The 22,517-nt window shown below is 51.6% G+C and overlaps 1 protein-coding gene across 3 annotated transcripts in view; it reads left to right on the forward strand.

Annotated features, from left to right (window-relative positions):
* The first annotated feature begins 112 nt into the window (after positions 1-112).
* The window catches only part of EIF4G3 (eukaryotic translation initiation factor 4 gamma 3), a 92,417-nt gene continuing 70,012 nt past the window's right edge, over positions 113-22,517 (forward strand). For all 3 annotated transcript variants that reach the window (XM_042892489.1, XM_042892488.1, XM_042892490.1), the window contains exons 1-2: positions 113-131; positions 20,231-20,306. The gene's annotated coding sequence lies outside the window, so the exon portion shown is untranslated. The remainder of the gene's footprint in view (positions 132-20,230; positions 20,307-22,517) is intronic.

Genomic DNA, 22,517 nt, shown 5'->3' on the forward strand with positions numbered 1-22,517 from the left:
GGCCCCGGGAGTGGGGCGACGGCGGCGGCGGCGGCGGCGGGGCCGCCTCCCCCCCCGGCTCCCCCTCACCCGGCGGCGGCGCCCGCGCCTCACCCCGCCATCAGGGCCCTGCCGCCCGCGGCGCCCCAGCAGTATCCTTTGCCCCGGGCGGATCGGGGTTTGGGGGGGAGACCGGCGCTGCCCTCCGCTGGGCGGGTGGGGGGCGGGGAGCGGGCACGGGGGGCTGCGGGGTGGGGGCTCGGCGCTGGGGGCTGCCGGGTGTGTGTGTTGGGGGAGGGGGTGCACCTGCTGGGGGGTGACGGGCCGCCCCCCGGGGTTGGGGCTGTGTGTGTGTGGGGGGGGGGGCCCTGGCTGTGTGTGTGTTTTGTTCCTCCCCACCCCGCACCCCCCGGTGAACTTTTAATTGAAGGCTGCGCTTCAGGTGAGTGCTGCGGTGCTCTGTTGTGTTGTGGTGGGGGCACGGCCCTGCTGCCCGCTTGGGTCTGTGCCGTGGGGTTCCCCAACACCCATGGCATCGGTGGGGGAGAAGCCATGTTCTAACTTGCCATAAAGAGGCTGAGGCCTCTTTGTGGGGGCATGAGGGGCTCTGGGAGAAGCCCATGGGGTCAGCAGCACTGTGGGGCTCTGCTCTGTCAGCCCTCGCTGCTCCATAGCTGGGGGGTCGGTGGGTGAGCCCGGTTTGGGCCGCAGTGTGCATGGCTGCTGCTGTGGAGCGACTTCCATGGGAGCCGTGGAGCCATGGGATGCGTGTGCTCAGCGTGTTCCCTGCGTTGAAGAGTTCCATTGCTCTCACTTTCAGTTTTGAGGTGGCAAAGCAGAGCCTTGCTGTGATCGGTTTAGATCCATTGTTTTGGTGAGCTTCCGGCCAGGCCTGACCACAAATAACACTGCTGAAGTCACGGGGCTGCTGGCGCTTCACAGTGTTTGGGTCAGGTGAGAGCTGGGAAGGAGTGAGGCTGTGCTGGAGGGCTGTGCTGTGCTCCCGGCGTGCTGCTGGAATCCCAGCGTGGGCTTTCGTGGGGAAAGCAGTGTGGAGCTGCTGTCACTGCCATCAGCGGTGTTTGGTGAGCGAAGGCGCTGCTGGGGAGCTGCTCAGTTTGGGTGCAGGCGTTATGGCTGCTCCAAAGGGGCCGTCCCTGCATGGTGGGTGCTGCTGTGTGCCTGGGACTGGGAGCGTGCTGCTCTCCCAAAGCACACACATCTACTCATTACTCACAGAGTTGTGAGGGGTTTGGATGCTTCTCTGGGCTTGGTGGTGGTCTGTCACGGGCAGGGCAGGAGAACTCTGCTTTGGAGCGAGCTTTGTCAGAGGTGTGTGTGGGGGGGGAAGAAGCCCAGCTTCTCTCTGAGGCCCATGGGAGGCAGCACAGGGAGAAGGCGTGTCCCCAGAGCCAGAGGCCCAGGGAGTGGAAGTGTTGAGTGGGCTGAAGGCAGTGCCGTAGATGGGATAGCACTAGCATTTCTGACCTGGTAACCTGCCCTTATCACAGGCAGAAAGCTGGTGCCCTGCCAGTGAGCCGCATTCCCACACTGTCACTACTTTTCCCTGGGCTGAAAGTTTGTGTGTGTTTCCAGTTGGTAAACAAAAGCTGTTACCTTTTTATCAGCGCTGCTCCCAAGCGAGGCTTCGGGAGCGTAGTTCACTGGAGCTTTACCGAAGTGCAGAGGGTCATCTGAGTTCAGCCGTATTTTTAGTTCTGTTTGGTCCTTTTTTCTGTTTTGATGCCACTGTTGAGGCAGTTACCCCATGGCAGACGATCTGGAAGTGCAGTTCTGCACACACGGCCGGGCTGTGCTTCTCTGCACTGCAGCATGGGGGCTGTTGGCTTATATGAGCCATCACAAATGAAGGTTATGTCTGTAGGTAGATAGATGGAGGTGCTGGCTCGGGCTTTTTAAACTACAGCTGTTTGCACGTGGTGAACTTTGTGTCTTTGGAAGCATGTGGTTTCAGTGTCACATGGTCTGTATGTAGGATGGGAAAAGCAGAATCGGGGGGGAGAAAGCTGTGCGGGAAGGAGGCTTCTTACTTTGTGTGTGTTTGTAGGAAATGAGTAATGAGCAGAAAGGAAAACTTAGGGGGATGAGATTTTAAAAAGAGATTTCTTGAAAAGTGAAGCTGGAGGGCGATGGGCATGGAGAAGAGCAATGTTCTGACAGGAGTTCTGTTCTGTTATGCGCTGGATGAGAAGGCAGCAGGGTTGCTGCAACAAGACATGACCATGCTTTGCTATGTTGCTGTGGCACAGTGGCCTCAAGAAATGCAGTTTTCTGTGTAGGAGTAAGTTAGGCTGGCATCATGGCTGTAGTGGTGGCCAGGCCTGGCTCTGGGCAGGAGTGGTGCCTGGCTGTTGGTGTGAGCCCTGCAGCCCTGCGTGGGACGGATAGGGTGCGTCTGTGTTGCTGTGAAATGACACTTTGGGGATGCTTTTATCAAACCTTAGATCTGTCCATCTTTGCTTGCTGTCAGGCTGTCCCTGAGGAGCAGGTTTGTGTGCAGTTGTTCTGCAAGGCTTCCTCCGTAAAGCGCGGAGCCCAGGAGGTGTGCTGGGGGCTGCCTGCGCCCTGCGGCCCTTTGTGTCTGTTCAGTTGCTGTGTGTTCAATGCACAGCATCTTCCCTTCCCTCCGTGCTCCCACTTATGCGCTTCCGAAGGTGCTTTTTCTGTGTGTCGCAACCGTTTGCTCTTCAGAAGGTCCTCATACTGTGAGTAAGTGTGGTGGATCAATATAATTAGGTCACCAGTGTCTTCCCAGCCCAGACACAAGCGAATGTTGCGCTGTGGAAGGCAAACAGATTAGTGTGTGCCACGCTCAGAGCTGTTGTTTGAAAGTCTTTCTCTTTCCTTTCAGCCCTCCTTCTTCGATTCCATTTCTGAAAAGCAGAAAGGAAGGGCTGGCATTTGTGGCTTTTGTTGTGTCTGTGTGTGTGCAGTACGTTTCTGTGCATGGAAGCTCTGGTTTTGCAGGTATTCCTGGGTAACTCAGCGTGTGCTCCTGCTCCCGCAAGGTGCCCTGGCTGTGCTCAGGCCCTCTCAGCAGCTGCTCCTGTGGTGGCTCTGTCAGGAGACGTGTGCAGGAGTGAAGGAGAGCCATGGCAACATGGGATGGGGACGGGATGTGTTGGGGAGCCAACTGGAGCTTTGGGATAAGGGTGTTTGGAGTGCTGGTTGTAAAAGGAGAGAGGTGGGTAGGAGGGGAGGACTGAGGTGAGCTCAGGGGTTCTCCTCACTTCTTACTGGCATTCAAACCTTGAGCTCAGGGCTTTCTGAAACCTTGGCTGAGCAGAGGGACACAAGGGACAGCTTCATTGCCTCAGGGATGTTTCAGTTTTAAACATACCTGGAACCTTGAAGGCCATAGAGTCATTAAGATTGGAAAAGACCAATATGATCACCTAATCCAACAGTCACCCCATAGCCCAACCATCAACCCATCTTCGTTCTGAGGAGGGCATGCGATAGAGCATCCTCTGAAAACACGGCGAGTGGAGGAACTGCTGTGCAGAGGAGGAGCAGGCACAGGATGCAAGCATGCTGCCAAAATTTAAGTGCTTTTAGACCTCGGCCGTCTCCCATGCTGATATTCCAGAGCCTTGGCACATCTCAGAGTTCTTTCGAGCAGAAATAGCTTTAATTTATTTAATGACAAAAGCTAATCATGTTATGGCGCAGATGTGTTGCTGTATAAGATTCTGTGGTGGATTCTTTATAAGAATCTGCTTTATAAGATTTTGTGGTGAAATGTCTTGGAGAAAGCCATTCTTCCAAAAATGGGATTTGCAACAGCTTGTTTTCTTCTCATGTCTGGAGGCGTGCCGGTGTGAGTTCTGTGGCAGAAGCCTGCAGGACAAGGCTGCTTTACTCGCAGGTATATATTTTGGTGTGCGGTACCGATTTGGGAATGCGGGTTTTATTTTTATCCGTGGTGAGAAGTTGACTGGGGAGCAGTGGGAGACCTAGGAGTAGGAAGCGCCGTGCTCGGAGTTGGGAAGCGGGATGCCCGTCTGTGTGTGCGGGCTTTGTCTGTTGCTGTGTCGGGCCTGAAAGACTCTTTCATGTCAGCAGCTCGTGCTGGGCTGCGTAGAGCTGGTGCATTTGCTCTGGTTTTGTTTCTCGGTAAGAGTTAGCAGTGAAGGCCCCTCTTTAGAGATAACCTGTATTTTCTTTTTCTGCTTAATCCTGTGTTTTCAGGGCTAGTCGACTGTCAAGTTTAGTTGTGCGTAAATCCTCTAATATGATTAGAGTTGCTGGAATTTTCACTCCAAGGAATTAGAGGTGGGTAGTATCGCTGCTTTACAGGCGTTTCTTTAATGGGAAGCTGCATCTGTGACTGGATGTCTGCTTGTAATTGCACAGGCTTTTCTGCAGTGAATGAGCAGGAGGGTGCAGGTGGTTGCTGCTGGGCTCGCGGTGCCATGCTCTGGCTGAGCTCAGGAGCTCATTTCCCCATCCCGAAGGTTGGTGCGACTTCTCACTGTGCCATGTTTGCACTTTGCGGTATTTCCAAGATCTTCTCCTAGGCACAGTTCTCCTTTCCGGGCTGTGGACTTGGTTTTGCCTCCCAAATAGGAAATGATGATGTGGGACAGCTGGAAGGAGAAAATAGGATGGGTTCTTAAAAGGGAAGGATCAAAGGGAGGAGAGCGGAATGAGCTTCTAGGCTGGTGGTATTTTTGGGTACGTGTTATCCTTGTGTTGTGTTCTGTGACTGGGAGGTGCCCCAGAGCATGCTCTCTCCTCATAGCAGGTGATGGCACACTGTTGCTGATGGGACTTGAGTCAAATTGCTGCCGGGCACGTAACTGGGTTAATGGGACAGCGCTTCCTTCCTTCCTGAAAGGAAAATTACACGTTCTGTATTCTTACTGTACCTTAAAAGTTGTTTTTACCTCTGCTTTACTCTTCAGTCATCTGAGATGGCCAGAAATGGACTGCTTTCCTACACAGAGCAAGGCCCCGGGGCTTCCCTAGGTTTTGTCAGATCAAAGTCAACCCCACCACCAAAGTGATGCATTTCTGCTGTCAGTTGTAAGGCCTCTGTGTGTCCTTTATCTGGGTGTGAGCTGACAAACCTCTAGAACTCTGAACACGACCGAGGAAAAGCAAAGTGGATTCTCAGCTGCACTTCTTGACAGAGAAACGCATCTTTGATCCTTGCCCGGTGCCAGGGGCGTCCTCCAGAACCATCGGGGGAGCGTCGGGGAGAAGCGAGAAGAGCTCGCACTGTTGCACATCTTAAGTAACACAAGTTGTCCCGGGCTGTGAAGCCTTTGCGAGGTGGAAGCTGCTTTGTGTTGTGCTGCTTCTCTCTCAGGTTGCCAAATAATGATTCCCTCTTTGGTTTTGTGTTGGTTTGATTTACACCTGAGAGAGATGATGTGTGAGTTACTGACTTACCAGCAGCTTGATTTAAATGCCCGTGCTCCTGGTGGCTGAAATCAAAAAGCCTTAAAGCATGTTAGTTGTGACCTGTGATGTGAAATCCATGGTGCGGGTCAGGCTCTGGAGTGTGCTGGGAGAACAGTTTTGGGAGCGGCCGATTGATGCCCATGTCGGCCTTGTGAGGTTGGGGTGGACGAGCTCCTGGCTGTGCTTGTTGAGCTGCTGAGGTGTTTGGCTTGCTGTAGGATGTGTGGTGAGCTTCAGTTTGTGGCGTCTCTCTTTCCAGTACTGACACAAATAGAAATACTGGTTACTGAATGGTCTGTCTTCAAATGCTTTACTCTTCTGGGCTCTGCGTTTTGTATTCTGGAGCTGTAAAATGCAAATAATTCGCCTGTCAACCTGTCTGCAACTCGGGCTGTGTGTTTCTTTCAGTGAAGGTGTTTTAAGGTAGTTTTCTGAGTGCTTTTATGTCTTCTTTCAAAAAGAAAAAAGGTGCAGTTTTCGTTGATATGCAAATATTGCCAAGTGTAATCTTGCAGGATGCTCTGTGAGCTTTAACTCCTCAACTTAATTGTATTGATTACATTTCCAAAACCCTTTTCTTAAAAATAAAAAAACAAAACAACACAAACCACGGAAGTCCACCTGCACAACTGAACTGCTTCATTTTGAAGTGTTTGGTTCTGAGTTTGCACACTGAGTTGGGCTGTGCAGGATTCCTATTCTGCCCCCAAGACGTGGGATCCAGCCGTGCTGCAGGGCAGTGGCACCTGGTGCTGCAGGCCTATCAGAAACCATTGCTGCTGGTGCTTGGCACTGTCCCCATCTCTTGCTGAAGCCAAAGCACACTTTATCCACTCAGGCTGACATTAAGATCATTAAATAAATGAATGAATTGTGCTGTCACCAAATTCTGATCCTGGCAGACTAAAATCATGTGAATTTTATGGAGGAGACCTCTGTCCACAACCTGTTATTTAATGTCCTGAATGTCAGCAGTGGGAATAGTCAGTGAAAGCTTTCTAGTAAAGTGTGCGTGCCTTAATGAGGGTCATGGTGAGGAGAGGTGCAGGAGCCTGAGTTACTGGGTCATGGGTCATTGCAGAGGGGCGTTAGTCAGCCTGGGGAGCGCCTGTTGAAGGAAGCAGAGCTCTGCTGACAGTGTGGGGCTGCTCCCAGCTGTGCTGGGATGTGTGAAAGCAGGATGGCTCTGTTTCCACTGAGGAGTTGGCCTTGTCATGGCTGAGCCAGAATGCGCTGGGACTTGGGAAGGGCTCGGGGCAGCCTGCTGAGCTCTGCTTCCAGGAGAAGGCTGAAATGCTTCCTGAGAGGAGGAGCTTGGGCTGTTCTTCCTTAAGATCTAGCTCCATCCTCAGTGTGATGTGCTTTTGTTGACGAATAGAGGACAGCAGAGATCTGTCATGCTTGCTGGGGGTAGCTCGCAAATGTTCCTGCATTGCACAGGAAACAGCAGAAGCGTGGTTGGATGGAACAATGCGTTGTGTAACTGCCCTGCTCGTACCACGGCCCCAGGGTCTGCCAGCAGGGTGTGGGACCTCCGAACATCCGCACTGTGGGGCGGGAGGAGCAGTGCCAGGGCTGCTGCCAGCTGGAGCTCTGGGTGGTGCTGGGACGCCTTTGGAGCTGGCTGCTGGCTGGAGGAGCGATGTGAGGCTGCCCGGCTCCTCTCTGCTCTGCACCACGGACATCCTGGGTGTTTGCTTTGGTCCCCCCGTTCTGAAGTGTCCAACACAAAGCTCGGTGCTACCAGATGGAAGCAAATCCTTTTCTTCCTCTCCTCCCTGCACCTGAGTATTTGTCTTAATGTCTCCTGCATGCAAAGAGGTCTGAGCAGGCAGAAGGTATGGATGGGTCCTGAGCTTCCTTCCGTGGATGGCACATCATGTCCATACATCTTGGCTGCCTCCCGCTGTACTTTGGATTGGAGTGTCACAGCAGAGCTGCTTCACACAGCAGAGTGTGTGTGTGGAAATCTTCCTTGGTATCCATGTGGGGCCACTGCATGCAAAACTCGCTTTGTACGTGAGGATTGCCATGGAACTCTCTTCTGCTCTTCTTCAGATTCTGCTGGGACAAATGTATTGCTGCTGAGGCTCTTGTCAAGCACCCTATGGAGATGTGCAGAAAGCATGCTACTGAGAGCCCATGTGTGAAGAAGAGGACGTGCAGAGCATTGGATTGCAGAGGCCTGGAGCTCCTGTCAGCCAGGCTGCTGTGTACTGTGGCTCTGCAGCGGAGTGTGAGGCATCACTCTGCCGTCCCCGCGGGCTGTGCTTCCAGAATTGCCTTTTGTCTGACCTGGGATTTGAACCTGAGAGAAATCATAAGCTCTGCACATGCAAAAGGGTACTTACAGTTTCATTTCATTTTGATAAACCACTGAAATAAAGATTCTGGAGGGGAATGGTGAGGCATTAGGAAGCTGGGAGCTGCAATGTGCGTTCCTGCTCACTAGAAACATACCTGGGGAGTTCCTGGGAGGATAGTCAGTATGGGTGACAACACTGCTGTCACCACGATGGTTCCTGACAGACTGACCAGCAAGGTGTTACATTTTCCCATGAAGTTGCAGTGTGAAGTATTAGAGATGTGGTAAGAAGCACAGCCTGAGAATGGGGCACACTGCGAGGCTGGTGAGTCCCAGTGGGCATCCCCATAAGGCAAAGAGGCACGTGTGGCAGTGGCCTTGGCAGCTGGAGCAGCTGATCTGCATTCGTAGGGCATGAGGGTGGGCTGGGGGCAGTTCTGTGTGAATGAAACACACAGAAGGGTAAAAATGGGCATGCTGTGTTTTAGTAAATGGCAGCAAACAGCGCTGAAATCTGGGCTCGCAGGTGAAAATCTGTGGATGAAAGCTGCTGCAGTGCTCGAGACTGGCTTAGGAAGTTTTTTCCCCTTCTTATCTTGTAACAACACGCCCCAGATACAGATAATTGCTGTGCTGGAGGGGAGCTGGAGATGAATGGCTTCACTTGGTGAGTTTGGTGCTGGGGAGGCAGGCCGATACCAACACTGCAGGCTGCGGTAGGCTGTAAGCTGGCGGCCTGAGCAGCAGTTTGGCCAAAGGAAGGTTGGTCTGCTGAAACTGAAGAGGTGGGGTTTTTGGTTTTGTTTTCTTTTTCTCCCAGGGTATCTAATAATTTCCCACTGGAAAAGCACTGTGTTGTATCTTTCTGTCCAGCTTGGTGTTGCCCTTCATGCCCTCGTCCCTGCCCTGCTTTGATTTGGGACGAGCAGAGCCTGCTGCTCTGTGCTGTTCACCTGGCTGTCACCTGGCCCTCTGCTTGAACTCCATTGTCCTCAGCTAGCTGTGTGTCTGCAGTAAGAACTCAGTATGGAAATAACTGTGTGCATTAAGTAACTGTTCTGAAAGAGGGAAAAAAAAAAAAAAAAAGCAAAACATGGAGCAAACAATCACGACCTGTTCTTGCTGCTGCCTGCGTGGTGTTGTCCCAGGGGATGCGATGAAGGGATCCATGGTGTTCCTCACATGCTGGCTCTGGCGCTGCTTTGTGCCACGTTGGCCTATGTCACCCCAGCTTGTGCTTGGCCGCTGCTTGGGACTTCTGTGGGCGTGAAGCTTCTCTCTAAGTGCTTCTTTCCTATGAAAGATTTCTCTCTTCCTTTGCATCCCACTCTCCCAAGTGATGGTTTCTTCACTCGGGGCTCCTCCATGCTCACTGGGAGCGACGGGCCGGCCGCGTTTCCACCTTCCCCGTGGCTGGCTGCTGTCTGTCGCTTTGATTAAGTGATCCAGGAAACTTCCCTGCCCATATTTCCTTTTCCCACCCCTACCGTTCAGTCTCATCTGAATGCTGCTGAAGCTGTTCGGGGAGGAATCTGATGGTTTCCGTGCCGGCAAAGCTGCGGGGTGTGGTTAGCTCGGCTTATCAGCTGGGAGCCTTGTTTTGGCAGCCTCTTCACTTTCATGGTCTCAGGGACAGTTTCCAGTGTGCAGTCACCTCTGGTGTGTGTGCTTGGGGGGGGTTTGGTGCCAGCATGCCATCTCCCTGCTCAGCCCGTCCAGAAATACAGCTCAGCGGTTACCAAATGCTTGGTAGCCAGAAGCTGGTCTAGAAGGGCCTTGGAGAGGAAAGCAGGGCTAAGGTAGCTCTCTTCCAGGCAATGTGTTTGGTTTTTTTTCTTTTTTCCTTCTGTTGTAGCTAATTGCAAAAATAAATGCAGTTAGCAGCCTGAAGAGGACCTTCTCTTGCTGCGACATGCTGAGGAGCACCTTGTGCGCAGTGGCTTCTTGCCTCCCAGCCTGGTTCGTTTTTAGATGCTGAAGGGCATTTTGAGACTGTTACAACTTCATTTTACATCGTGTTTATATGAAACAGACAAAAAAAAAAAATAAAAATCCAGTGCTCTGCCAAGTATTTCTGGAAAGAACAAGCTTCGTGGATAATCGTTTTCACGTTCTACCTGCTCCTTGGTGTGTTAAAGCTACAGAAGAATCTTCTCTACCCTGAATGAAGGCTTTGAGGGATTAGCCTTCAAGTAGTCACTTGAGGCATGTTGATTAAGAAATATCCTCAATGCAAGATTTAATCAAGATTTGAATAATGGAATTGCAACTGACTTTTGCTCCAGGGATCCAGCGAACTTCCAGGCAGGGATCCCTGTGTGCTGCTCCCCAGGATCCCTATGTCACTCTGGAGTGGACCAAGCCGACTGCCCTGTGACTGCTCTGGCCTGCAGTGGCTGTGGCACAGCTGTATGGGAGGTTGGTGAGTCGCAGTGCTGGAGAGGAGCTTTCTTGCTTTGCTGGTGTGCCCTGAGCCTGCAGAGAGAGCCAGGACTTGGCAAATTCCCTTTAAGAACATGGGAGGTGCAGCAAAATGGTCCTTGCACCAACCCAGGAGTGGTTGTCTCACAGATATCAAATGGCAGCACGCAGATGCTCCTCGGTAACATCACTTGTCTAGTGGTAATATCAGCTTCCCCTTGGGAACATCCGTGTCTGCCTGGGCAGAAGAAGGTGGAAGCTTGTGTGGGGTTAACCACATGGGGCTCTGAATTGAAGAGTTCTTTAACCGTCAGCTGGAATTGGGCTGAGATCCTGTTCCTGTCCAGGGGAGGGGTGTATGCACGATGTCTGTGCTGCCTTGAGGCAGTGGGGAACAGCAGAACTTCCCATCTCAGAGCGGGCTTAGGCAGCTGCAAAACGTGAGTCAGGATGAATGAGGCGGTTGAAAGCTCTGTGCTCCTTACGGTTCACAGTTCAGTAAAAGCAAGGATGTAGAAGCAGGAGACCATTACTGACCGTGCTTTGAAGAGGCTTTCTTGGCTCACACGTCCTTGCTGTGCTGTTTGTCCCTGCTGCCCTGGCTGGGCTGTACACAGAACGCTGCGCTGCAGCCTCTGTTCTCATCCTGTTTGATACCTGAATGCTGGCATTTCGTTACCGCAGCTCAGAAAGTGTTGGCTTCAGTTGGTATTTCTGGGCTGTACGAAGCCAAAATAAGTGGAACAAATACACATTGACCTGAAGGCAGGGTGTGCTGCCATGCGGAACTTCCTGGTGCTCGTGTGCCTGTGGTGGCAGCGGTGCAGCTTTGCAGTGAAGGGGTTTGATTAAAGTTGCTGCTGGAGCTGAGTGTGCAGCACACAGGTGTTAAAGGAAAAGGAAAGATGAGGAGGTGACATAAGAGCACGCTGGAAAAGCCCGCTCTGAGCAGCCACAGGTACTGTGAGCTGAGAGGCTTTGCTTCGGAAGCTTTTTCTTTGAGTTCCCCACATTATGTCCCTCTCCACCTGCAGAGAAACAAAGCGGGTTTGTGCCTGGAGCACGGTGATGTCCGCAGCACCGCGCTGCCCTTAACGAGGCCCTCCCTGCTCCGCAGCACTCCAACAGATCAGCGCTTCCAAGATCTGTATCATAGCAGTTGAGAATGGGAGTCCTTTCTGTATTGAAAAACCTGAAAGGAAAAGGCATCCTGTGCAAACTGTGGCTTTGTGCGTGCTCATGTAATGGGCTATCAATCAAATTTAATTAAAACCGGGGTAACCGCGGAGTTTCGCTCCCTTTTAGGTCAGCTATGGCGCAGGAAAAAAAAAGTTTTATCTTTACAAGCTGCTCTTGCAGAAGTTATTGCTGCGATTGCAGTTAAGCCCTTGCCTTAAAGGCAGTGAAATTAATTTGCTTGTTTTTATAGAGAAATTTCTTGCCTGTTGGCCAACTCCAAAAATAGCTGTGGAGTCCCTAGGAGCGAAGTGTGCGCACGCTTCAGTGCAGCAGCATCAGTTGGTGCAGAAAGACAGGGTCTGCCAGGCAGCGTGCGCTGGTTTCTTCCCGCAGAGCCTTCCTGCAGCTCCCTGAGCAGCAGAGGGTGTGCGATGGGCTGCACTGCACGGCACGCTGGGACCCACATCGAGCTCCTGCAGCCCTGCTGGTGAGGGTGGTGCTGGGCTGCTCAGAGCTCCCTGTGTTGGAGCAGCCCGCTCCCCTCGCAGCCTGGCAGCTGAGGAGACGTCCCCTGAAGAGACAGTACCCTTCTTCCTCCCACCCTCACTTTCTTTCTGCTATATATTGGGCCGCTGAACAGGCTTGCATTGACTGGATAACAAAGAAGTCTTTCAGGCCCTAGCTTTAGCCACAGCCAGTGTGCTGTGGGCTTTTGTTAATACTTTCAGTCCCCGCTTTCTCTTTCAGCAGCCCTCGCTCTCATTGTTCATATGTTTCAGGAGCCACGATGATATTTCTGCGTTCATTTTGTTTGCTCAGTTTGCAGAAAAAGTTGCAGAGGGCCAAGAGGGAGCGGGGCATCCCGTCCTGCTCTGCACCGGGGGAGCAGTGTGTGCTGCGGGCACATCCCCGGAGCAGGATGTGGCTGGGGGCTGTGGAGCCGCTCACTGGCCTCCCCCCACCGCTGGGCCTGTCTCCACGTTCTCCTGGTTGGTTCTGGTCTGGCAGTGGAAGAGAAAGGCTCTTACTGGCACAGCTGGTTCTGCTAAATGGCTGTTAGGTGCTTAGAGAGCGTTGTACATGAGTTGTAAATTCATTCAGCGTCTTCCCAAGTGGGTGCAGCGTGTGGCTTTGTTTTACAAGTGAAGGATGTGTGTGTGCTCCCTCCTACCAGCAGGTAGAGATGAGCGAAAACCAAGCTGCTTGTCTGTGTCTGTGCTAGTAAATCTGAAAGCTGCTGGAAGGCGCTTTCTAATTGTTCTGAAACATCAGTATGGGAATTAATTCCTGGAAATAAAATGTTAGGAAGCAGCTGATTGAAAGGGCCAATGCAGAGCAGGCATGCAGAAATAAAGGTGAAGGCGTCCAAGAGGGAGGTAGTAGATGTTAGGGTTGTTCCTTCTCCATTGCAGACCGTCGCTGGGGCAGCATGCCCCCAAACCAGGGGTGTTGTTGGAGACGAATCAGGGGGCGATGGGGTTGGTTGTGGCAATGATCTTCTGCTCGCAGGCTGCCATATGCTCTGGAGCATCTCAGCACACTCCTTTTTTCACAAATAGTTGCATTTTCGGCACTCTAAACTGCTGTTTAATGGAACGAAAAGCTGCGTTGTCTTCCACTCAATGAGAGGATAAAATGTGGCACTCGGAGCAATAAGTGTGACTGTATTTCTGCACCTCTTAAAGGATCATGTGAGCGAGGCCAATACCTCATGGCAGCACTCTGTTAAATGGGATAGAACAGACTTGGAAATCCTTTGCACAGTAAAAGATGGATCTGGTGGATGCCATCACTCCTGAGAGGAAGCTCTCAGCATTATTGCAAATGTAGATCCTTGGAAGGTTTCCTTAGCCCTGTGCCCCCCCCCCCGCCCCCCTCCAAATCTACTATTTCATTAATTACTCAAAAGGAGTTCCTGTAGCCTGTGGCCAGGGGTGGCTTTTGGAGTGCTCAGCTGCATGCTGTGAACGCTCCTCGTGCCCTGGTAAATGTTGTCTTTAGCTCTGTGTTTCTTGTCAGAGGGTCTGGTTCTGGTTTTTCAGTTGTTCTTTTATTATTTTTTTTTCAGCTTTTGTAAGTAAATGCCTGAGGTGACATCGCTGTGTGTCAGAGCAGCCCTATGGGGGAGGCTGAATGTTAAATAAACCGCCGTCTGAATTCCTCCCAATTTCCTGTACGAAGAGATGAGCCTTGCCCGATGTCTGGAAGGCTAATAAATACATTCAGGCTCTCACAGATTAAGGGAGAAACAAATCTGAAGGCTGTGGGGTCTTCACCGTGCTTAAAGGTGTGGAATGTGTCTGTGAGACGGCACTAAAACTGTCCTTTCCACTTCTATTTACTTTGGTGCCGAATTTTCCCAGCTGATAATAAGAGGACATTTTTTCCTTGCATCTTCAGCCATTGAAATGCAGTGGCAGAAGGTTTGTATTGGGGTGCGTTGCCCAACCCTCTGTGCCTTTTGGTGTGCTCACTGTGAGATCCCTGCTCACGCTGTTGTGCAGCTGCTATGTTCTCCTGCAAGCTTCAATGGAAGGCTCTTGTAATCAGAGTCTTGGGCTGAAGAGCCTTGGCCTGTGTTTTGACCTTGGGTGCCCCTTTCACTGCTGCTCTTTTTGTATTTTCAATGTTAACAGTGGTTGCTGGAGTACAGAATGTGGGAGATGCATTGGAAATAAATATGGATTTGCTTGTTTTTATACGTCCTCGTGCTAAGTGTCATAGAACTGCTTTTCATGCAGGCTCTTCCATCTCAAGTGCCTGTCCTCTTGAGATCTGCTTTCTTTTTTTTTTCGTGGAATCGTAGAATGGCTTGAGTTGGATCCTCAAGGATCATCGAGTTCCCACGCTCTGCCACAGGCAGGGCTGCCACCTGCTAGATGAAGTACTTGACCAGATTGCCCCGGGCTGTCCAGCATGGCCTTAAACACCTCCAGGGATGGAGCACCCACAGCCTCTCTGAGATTTCTTTGAAAATAGGAACCTTCTTGGAAGCAGGAGCTTTGTGTGAGGACGTGGATGGTTTGGCACAGCCCTGCACCGAAATTCAGGCCTCACAGATCAGATTCAAGAGGTTCTGTCACTCCTGTTGCCAAATAACCATTGCATTTGATAAACTTTTCCAGGAGCCAGAACCCCAGTTTGCTTTGTCTCTTGACAAACATCATGAATGCCCACTTCTTACATTCCTCCACCGCCATCCATCCACGTCTTTCTGAAGAAAGAGCAGCTCAGCCATCCCTGTTTGAGGGTGTTACTGCAGCCCCAGGTGAGACCTCAGCCCTGCTGTTAATCACCAGCAGCCCTCATGTAACCGAGCATAGGGGCTGCTGTGAGCTCAGGGGCTGCTGTGAGCTCCGACGTTGCGTGCAGCAAAAGGGTTGAATGCCTCGGAAGGAAAAAACGTGCTGCTGCTTTTTAACTTCAGTTGGCTGTGAGAGCCTCTCCTTCTCCAACAAGGTTATGGCATACCTGCTAGAGGTAAAGACTTACAAGAGCTGATCATCCAGTGTGTGGTTCAGTCAGACAAATGCAAGGTAAAATAATGCAAAATTAAAACAGTTGAAGTGGAAACCAGGCTGTCTCCCTGGTCAGCTGAATGGCCCACAGTAACGCTGAGCAGGGCTGCAGGCTGCAATGCTGACGTTCTGCTCTGCAGCCTCAATGTTTCTTTTTCCTCTTGGCTGCCGCTCCTGGGATTTTCTGTGTTGGAAACACTTTCTGGTACAGTCGATCAAAAGGGCTCCCGTTGGTTCTCCCGGTGTTTTAAGAAGCATCTCTAAGCAGTTCTTTGCAAGTCACCCCAAGGTCCATGGAACCACCAGCAAAAGCTTGTGGGAGGGCTGGGCTGAGCGCTGCAGGCTGTGGCAGGTGTGGGGAAATGAATCAGAGCTCCGGTCTGCAGATCCCGCTGGGGATTTCCACTTGGATTTCCCCTTCAGCAGAGCTGGTGGTTGTGATCGCCACGCAGTGAAAGGTTAATAATAAGTGGTATGAAGGGGAGGTGAGCCTGCCGTAGATAAAAGTGAAGTTACTTGGACTCCTCCAGGGGATCGGTGCTTTCAGTCGACCTCTACGTTTGAAAAGCTGTGAGCGGCTCGGCTCAGCACAGGCACCTGCAGAATCTTTCTTTCATTTGGCGAAGTTCTGACTTACAGGTCCTTACAAGTTAATTTTTGAAACAAAAGATTAACTGAAGTGCTTTGGATTAGCGTGAGACTGGCCCAGCTTCAAGGCAGCACGGTGTTTGGTTGCATTACTTTGCATTCTGACGGCGTGGGTCTTGGTTGGGATGTGGGGGGTTCTGGCTCTGCCCCTCGTTGGGATGCTTTTCATCAGCTGGCATTAGAGAAGGTTATCGAGCAAGAGCTCCCTGCGGGGATGGGCTGTGAGAGCTGTTTGAAAGCTGCGTGCGGTGCTTTGGGCATCCGTGAAAAATTGCTCCCACTTAAATCTGTGGAAAGTTGGGGAGGGTTTAACTGCTCCTGAGTGAAAGAGGCTTCACTGCTTCCCCATACAGCAGGTACCGTGTGGATGACTGGTGGGGCTCCCTGCTCTGTGCTGGATGGGCCCCTGGAAACGCTCCCTGCCTGCAGCAGGCAGACTGCGCTCTGCTGAGCAGTGCAGGGCTGGTTCTGGCCTCTGGGGGCCTTCCTGCCTAATGAAGGCTTGGGCCCAGCATCCATGATAACACACCGTACCTCGCATAAATTTAGAACAGAGTGCAGCCAATTTTCACATGCTGCTGCTACTTTATTCTTTCTCAAGCTGTGCCAGATAACTTCGTGCAGCAAAGCAGCTCCAGCTTTGTGAGTGCTGGGATGGCTGGTTGGGGCCTGCAGAGCCATCCTTCGGTGCTCGAGGAACTGTGTGCACCCCTGCACTGCAGGTGTGTGGGTGCTGCTGAGGTGAAGGGCTCCCAGAGCCTTACACGGGAGAAGCTTCACGTGGAAGGTGGCTTTGTTGTGACTGTAATCATCTCTTAGCTCCCCTCTGCAAGGATGTGGGCTGTGAGGACTTCACTGGCGACATCCCATCCCTGTGGGCATGGCAGGTGTGATGACTTTGAGAACCTAGGTACTTTGCTTTTACTTTTTTTCCCTTTGACTGCTGCCTTTTGTTTGTCCTGTCCATTAAAATTGTGCCCTGTGTGTAAGCTAGGGCCCCGTGCTCCAGTGGTGTCACATTCCTATAGCTGCTCTGCCCGCACTGAGCAGGATGAGGGCTGTGTTTGTTCCTCAGCACTCGAGCTGCTCCCACCTGTGATCTGTCACTCCCCAGCACTCACGTAGGAGCCTATAGGCTCCTTTCCCAGGGCACTTAATGCTTAGAACAGAACCTCGTCCTTTGGCCGCATACTGTTGGGGCAGTGCTGGGGAGGTGCGGGTGTTGCCCCTGGGTCTGTAGCCAGGAACCATCCATATAGGTGTACTGCTGTGGCTCTGTGGGTCATAAATGTTGCTGCTGAGATGAAATGGAATTCTAAGGCTGTATCCCTTGGCATGTTCTCCATGATGCTGTGACTTTCCAGCTGAAGGGAGCTGATGAAATCTATTGACTTTTCCATCTCTTAGAAGACGCTGTGTATTGTAAGAATAAAATGTGAATTAAAAAAAAAAAAAAAAAAAAAAGCAGCAACTGCTCTTTGATGGAGGAAGATGGGCCAGCAAACAAATATTTTCAGGCAAGTTGGCCGCTGAGGAGTTGTCCATAGTTGAGCAAGAGCCGTGCTCCAACCCTGTGTTGGGCACAGCTGCAGTGCAGCGGGCATCTGTGGTGCTTACAGCTTTCGGCTGGCTGTTAGCCCTGCTCAGGCCGTGCTTTGGTAAATTCCTTTTCGGAGATGCTTCAGTGTGAACTGTGGTGGGGCAGGGCTTGAGGCTAGTCCTGTCCTTACAAAGAGCTGCTTCCACCTGAAGCGCCCCATCCAGGCCAAAGAAACGATTTCTTTTGGCACTTGGGTTGACAGAAACAGGCTGAGTAGCACAAGCAGATCTCCTTTGTGTCTCACTGGCCTGCAGTGCATTGGGTTCTGTTGCGCTTGCATGGCCGTGGTGCCCATGCTGACAGCAGGCTGCTCAGGGCTGGGTGAAGCGAGGGCTGTGGGTGATTTACATGCTGCTGAGCCATCTCCAGTTCTCTTTAATTTAGAGATGCAAAACTGAGCCTGAAAGGAATGAGCTCCAGATAATTAGGTGCTTGTCTGCAGGTGTAACCAGCGTGGCTGCCTGCAGCTGCTGCCCTTAATATTGCTGATTTTTATTTGGAAGCATTGGGGAATGAATGAGATGCTGGAAACGCTGCTCATTCGCAGCAAAGATTCTGCTGTTCTATTCCTCCCACCCCATTCCATCAGCTGTGGTGAGGCTGAAGGGCAGCGTGGCACAGAGCAGGTAAGGGTGCTGGGAGAGGGTTTTGGTGGAATGGTGTGAGTGCAGTGCACTCCAACTGAGTGCAGAAGTTGGAGCATAGAGAGATGTGTGCAGTGTAGATCAGGCGATGTTACGGCAGGCAGAATGGGCAGGAAGCACCTGGGTTACTTAAAATGAAGCACTAAGATAAATGATACGTAATTAGGTAAAAAGCTCAAGATAAATTTCAGGACGAGTTTTGATTTTCAGGGAGAGTGCTGGGTGGGAGCACAGTATGATCTGGGTAAATGCTGACAGCCTCACTGCTTACAGCGTCTGGATTGGGACTGCGCTTGGGAGCAGTGCTTAATGAGGAGCCCTTAATTAGCAGAGGGACAGGCGAGCCCATGGCTTTGTTAGTGCTGAGTGGGGATGGAGCCCTGTGAGGGAGTGGGCAGCAGTGGGGAGCTGCCCGGAGCAGTGCTCTGCTGGGCATGAGGCTGTTAGGGCAGCGCAGAGCTGCTCATTGTGTGGTTGTTGCATGTGTAAAATAGCTCATAATTGAAAATGTAAAGAGAGTTTGGTTGTGCCATTTAATACAGAGAATAAGGTGATGGAATAAGAGGCCAGTTTACATAAACGCTTTGTTGATCCACTTACATTTTATACCTCCTGACAAATGGCAATGCAGTTGTGAGTGTTGACTCCACATGTTGCAGTAAGGGTCTTTATATCAGGCTGTAAAACATTGAAACGAGCTTAATAATGGCTTTTGCCTGAAGATCCTTTTGGTTATGAGTAAGTACAGCAGGTGGTGAATCTCAGAGCATGGTTTGCATCTGCTTGCAGCAGTAAGGGCTGCAATATGCAGCCTGGCTGTTGCAGGCAGTGTACCCGCTGTAAACCCCACTGCTGCCATTTTGCAAACACCTTTTAGTGTGTTCTTTGATTTGAGCAGTCAGCAGTCTGTCCTTGATGTCAGGATTAATGAGGGGTGTGAGGAGGATGTGGCTTCTTAGAGAAGTCTTTGCCTGTGTCTCTGAACCTCTGACTGCAGTTTGATGTGCTCATGCCAGGAAAAGTTGTTTAATTTTTGGGGTGTCTCGATGGGTTTCGCTGATTTAAAGTACCTGCTAAACAACCAGGCACGTGGCTGCGCTGCTGCTCCGCTGGGGCACAGGAGCAGCTGCTTTGGAGCAGAAAGTTGGGAGGATTTGCACAACTTCTTCCTGAGGAGTTCATGCTGTGATCGAGTTTCCCTCGGACACGGAGCGCTGATGCTGCCAGCACCGCTGATTCCCTTACATTCCGTGCACCAGAAAGCTGCAGATGGTGCTGAGGGTTTGAGTTTGCTGTGGTTCTATGCTCTGTATGCTCACCTGATGGCTTTGTCTCATATTTTCCACTGTTTAATGCACACGTGGTACAAGCAGGGCCATGCAGTGGGGTTGTTTAACCCTGGGAGTTGGCAGAGGGCTCACTTGTGTTGGACAGGAGGGAGATTTCGGCGAGGAATTCCTCCTGGCTGTAAGTGCTGCGCATTTGTTGTCTGTGTGGCATGGCACCTTGGGTGGCATGCAGCAACGGGGGCTGAATTACCCTGGTAGCAGAGTGCTGAGGGCAGGCTTCACTGACCACCTCGCTTGTGGCCCCGGAGCAGCACTCTGCCCATCCTGTCAGAGCCCTGCAAGCACTGTGCTGCCCATCCCATCCTATCCCATAGGAGCCCTGCGAGCACTGCTCTGCTCTGCTCATCCCATCCTATCCCATAGGAGCCCTGCAAGCACTGCTCTGCCCATCCCATCCTATCCCATAGGAGCCCTGCGAGCACTGCTCTGCCCATCCCATCCTATCCCATAGAAGCCCTGCGAGCACTGCTCTGCCCATCCCATCCCATCCCTTCAGAGCCCCGGGAGCACTGTGCTGCCCACCCAGTGCCTGCATTTGCCAGAAGCCGGGTACAGGAAATAAGCACTTTCTCCATCCTTTGGATCTCATTAAAGCTTAGTGGAACTTAAGGCACTTCTGTATTCTTCAGTCTTGTGCTCAGATCAAGTCCTGTAGCAGAAGGACTTAGAGGTTTCCTTTTAATCTGATGAGAACCATCACTTTCCAGAAGTGATGTGGAAGCAGCTGCCCTGGCAGCAGCACCCAGCCCTGGGCACAGGCAGCGAGCTGACTGCTCAGAGAAGATTATTTTCCCATGGCTTACATGAGTTCTAAAATAAGAAAATAAATCCTAACCTGTTCGAGGATGAAACAATTTTTCCAAACTCAGGAACGGTCTCTTTTGGAGCAGGGATTGCTCATTTGTTTGTTCCTTTCCCTCTTTATTTCCTCTGGGTGCCCTCGGTACCTTTCCAAGTTGGGAGAACTACAGCAGGTGGCTCCACACCGAGACGTAAAACCTGTTGGCAGCAGCTCCGCTGTGTGGGCAGGAGGTGACTTACTGCCACATGGAGGCAAGTGCAAACAGGGCGATGGTGGCTGTGGCTCTGCGTGGGGAGGAAGTGGCGCTGCCCCCACGTCCCTCCCCGTGCTGCTTTCCTTAACATGCTGCCCTCAGGATCCACCGCGGCCCCGTGCAGCAGCCCCTGGAGGAGCGGATCTTCACGCCGACCGTCTCTGCCGTGTACAGCACTGTGAGTATCTGCACAGTGCTGCTGGGTGCTTCCCAGCACTGGAATTCCTGGTTTCTTGCATTGTAAGCAGTGATGGGATCTGCAGGAGTTGGGATCCCTTCCTTTCCTGCTGATTCAGCAGAGCGCTGGGTTTCCCGAGGCAGTGGCGATGGGATGAAGGCGTCCTGCATACAGCTGGTTGGCTCCATCCCTCCTGCCTTGTGCTACGTGTCCTGTCACAGGAGCAGCCCAAAGAGGTTGGGCCTTCGCATTGAGCGCTCCGTTCGGAGCTGCGGAGAAATATTGTGATGGCACAGTGAGAACCTGGGATGGGTGCTTTGGCTCACTGGTGTTTGTTGATAAAGCTGGGTCATCGAGGAGACACCACCAAAACGCAGCAGTGTTTGTGAACGTAGAACACCATTTTCCTTTGATTCATTTCTTCTTTTCCCATGCGGCAATAGCTGGAATCCCAGTTTTATTTCTAAGCTGTGCTAAATCAGCAGGACCCTGTTAAAGCACTGCTTTGCTTTTCTGGTGGGAGAGTGCACATCTTTGGAATGCCAAAAGATGCTTCCAGGCAGCTCCTTATTATTTGGGAAGCAGGAAGGAAAGCTGTGGATGCAGGAAGTTCCCTCTGTGTTGTGCAGCCAGCATAAGTGTTTGTAGAAGAACACAGGCTGCTGCACAAGGGTTCCTCCTCCCCTCATTACCTCTGTGCCCAGGGGATCCTCCCTACGCAGTTTTTTCATTTCAGATCTTTGAGGGTATAATGCGGTTGCCTGTTGGGGAAAAGGCAACTGTAAAAATGTAAATTGATGTAAAATGTAAAAGTAACTGTAAAGAATGAGCTAAAATGACATTTCAGTGTGAAAAATACCTGTGTGGTGCAGGAGTAGAAGGCAGGGCTGGAAATGTGTCTGCTTTTAGAAAATACAAATATGGGAGAAGGTGTTCTGCTTAAGGGAAAGGAGTGCCATTTATCACTTGGGTTCCGTGAGAGCTTTCCTCCCGAGCCCTTTTGGCAGGTGGCAGATGTGGAGTTAAGTCCTGGAAGAGCTGAATGGGGACAGAGGAGGCATGAGTGCAGCTGATCTGGGAGCTTGGAGGTGCTTGCGTGTGCCCGAAGAGCTGCTTCTGGGTGGGAGGTTTTGGATGTTTCCGTGTAAGCTGCTGCCTTCCTGGTGGTTCCCAGCAGAGAGATCCCTGCAGTCAGTCCTGCGCCTGCTGTGAGGTGCTTGTCCCCTGTGATAAAAGCCCTGGGCAGAGGGTTATCCCTGGTGGTGGGGCGAGCACTCCCAGCCCACTGTGATGCCCTTAAAGGGATGCTGAAGGCAGTTCTGGAGAAAAGAGATGACAGAAGGTGAGCAGGCCCACGTGCTGGTGGGCTCAGGAGGCTGTTCTGCCCCATGGGGCATCCCAGGGGTCTTTGTGCTGGTCATTGGGTGCTGGAGGTTCTGCCCAAGTCAATTTTTGCTGCATCTCAGGGATGCTTGTGTTGTGCCCTGTCCCTTTTGGTCTTACCTGAGGGCTTCCTGGATGTGGCTGTGTGGCTGAAGTTGTGGACTCAGAAGGGGAAGAAACCTACAGAAGATTTAAACTCAGAGAGTTGCAGCCCGAGTTCACCTCTCATATAGTCTGTTATTTTCTTTAAAATGTGGATAAAGGCTTCTGAAAAACAAAACATACAGATACCTAGCAAATTAGTATGGAATTCTCTGTATCCATTTTCAGGAGAATAATGTCAGCTCTGGATTTATGGACATCTGCTTCCTTATTTACCTCAACCCAAGTTTCTGTTGCAGAATGTCCCGTGGTAAACAGCAGAGCAAACCCCTGGTTGAGCATGCCGGGACAGAAATTGTGCCCTCGTGGACTTGTTGCTTTTTAGCTTGCTATCATGCAAATATCTCACCCTGACTTCAGTTTATGTAAATACGCTGTATGTAATATTGGGGGGACTCGTCCCTGACCTGCCCTCAGGGTGAGCACCGGGGTGCTGTAAATCTCCCTGCAGTGAATGGTTCTGGGCCGTTCCCAAGCCTTGGGAAATTGCACAGTATCGTTCTTGTTGATGGTGCAGCTGTTTCAGGCTTGGAGGTAATGTTTAAGAAAGCATCAATGTTTGGAATGTAACAGCGCGACTTGGGAAAGCGTGTAGTTGAACTCTGTGGCTTCTGCCCTCATGCTGCCTTTGCTTGGTGCTAACGCTCAGCTGCAGATGGAGATCCA

This window comes from Lagopus leucura, unplaced genomic scaffold, assembly GCF_019238085.1.
Source record: "Lagopus leucura isolate 7727_CA_CO unplaced genomic scaffold, USGS_WTPT01 35097-0_obj-0_obj, whole genome shotgun sequence".
Taxonomy (NCBI): Eukaryota; Metazoa; Chordata; class Aves; order Galliformes; family Phasianidae; genus Lagopus; species Lagopus leucura.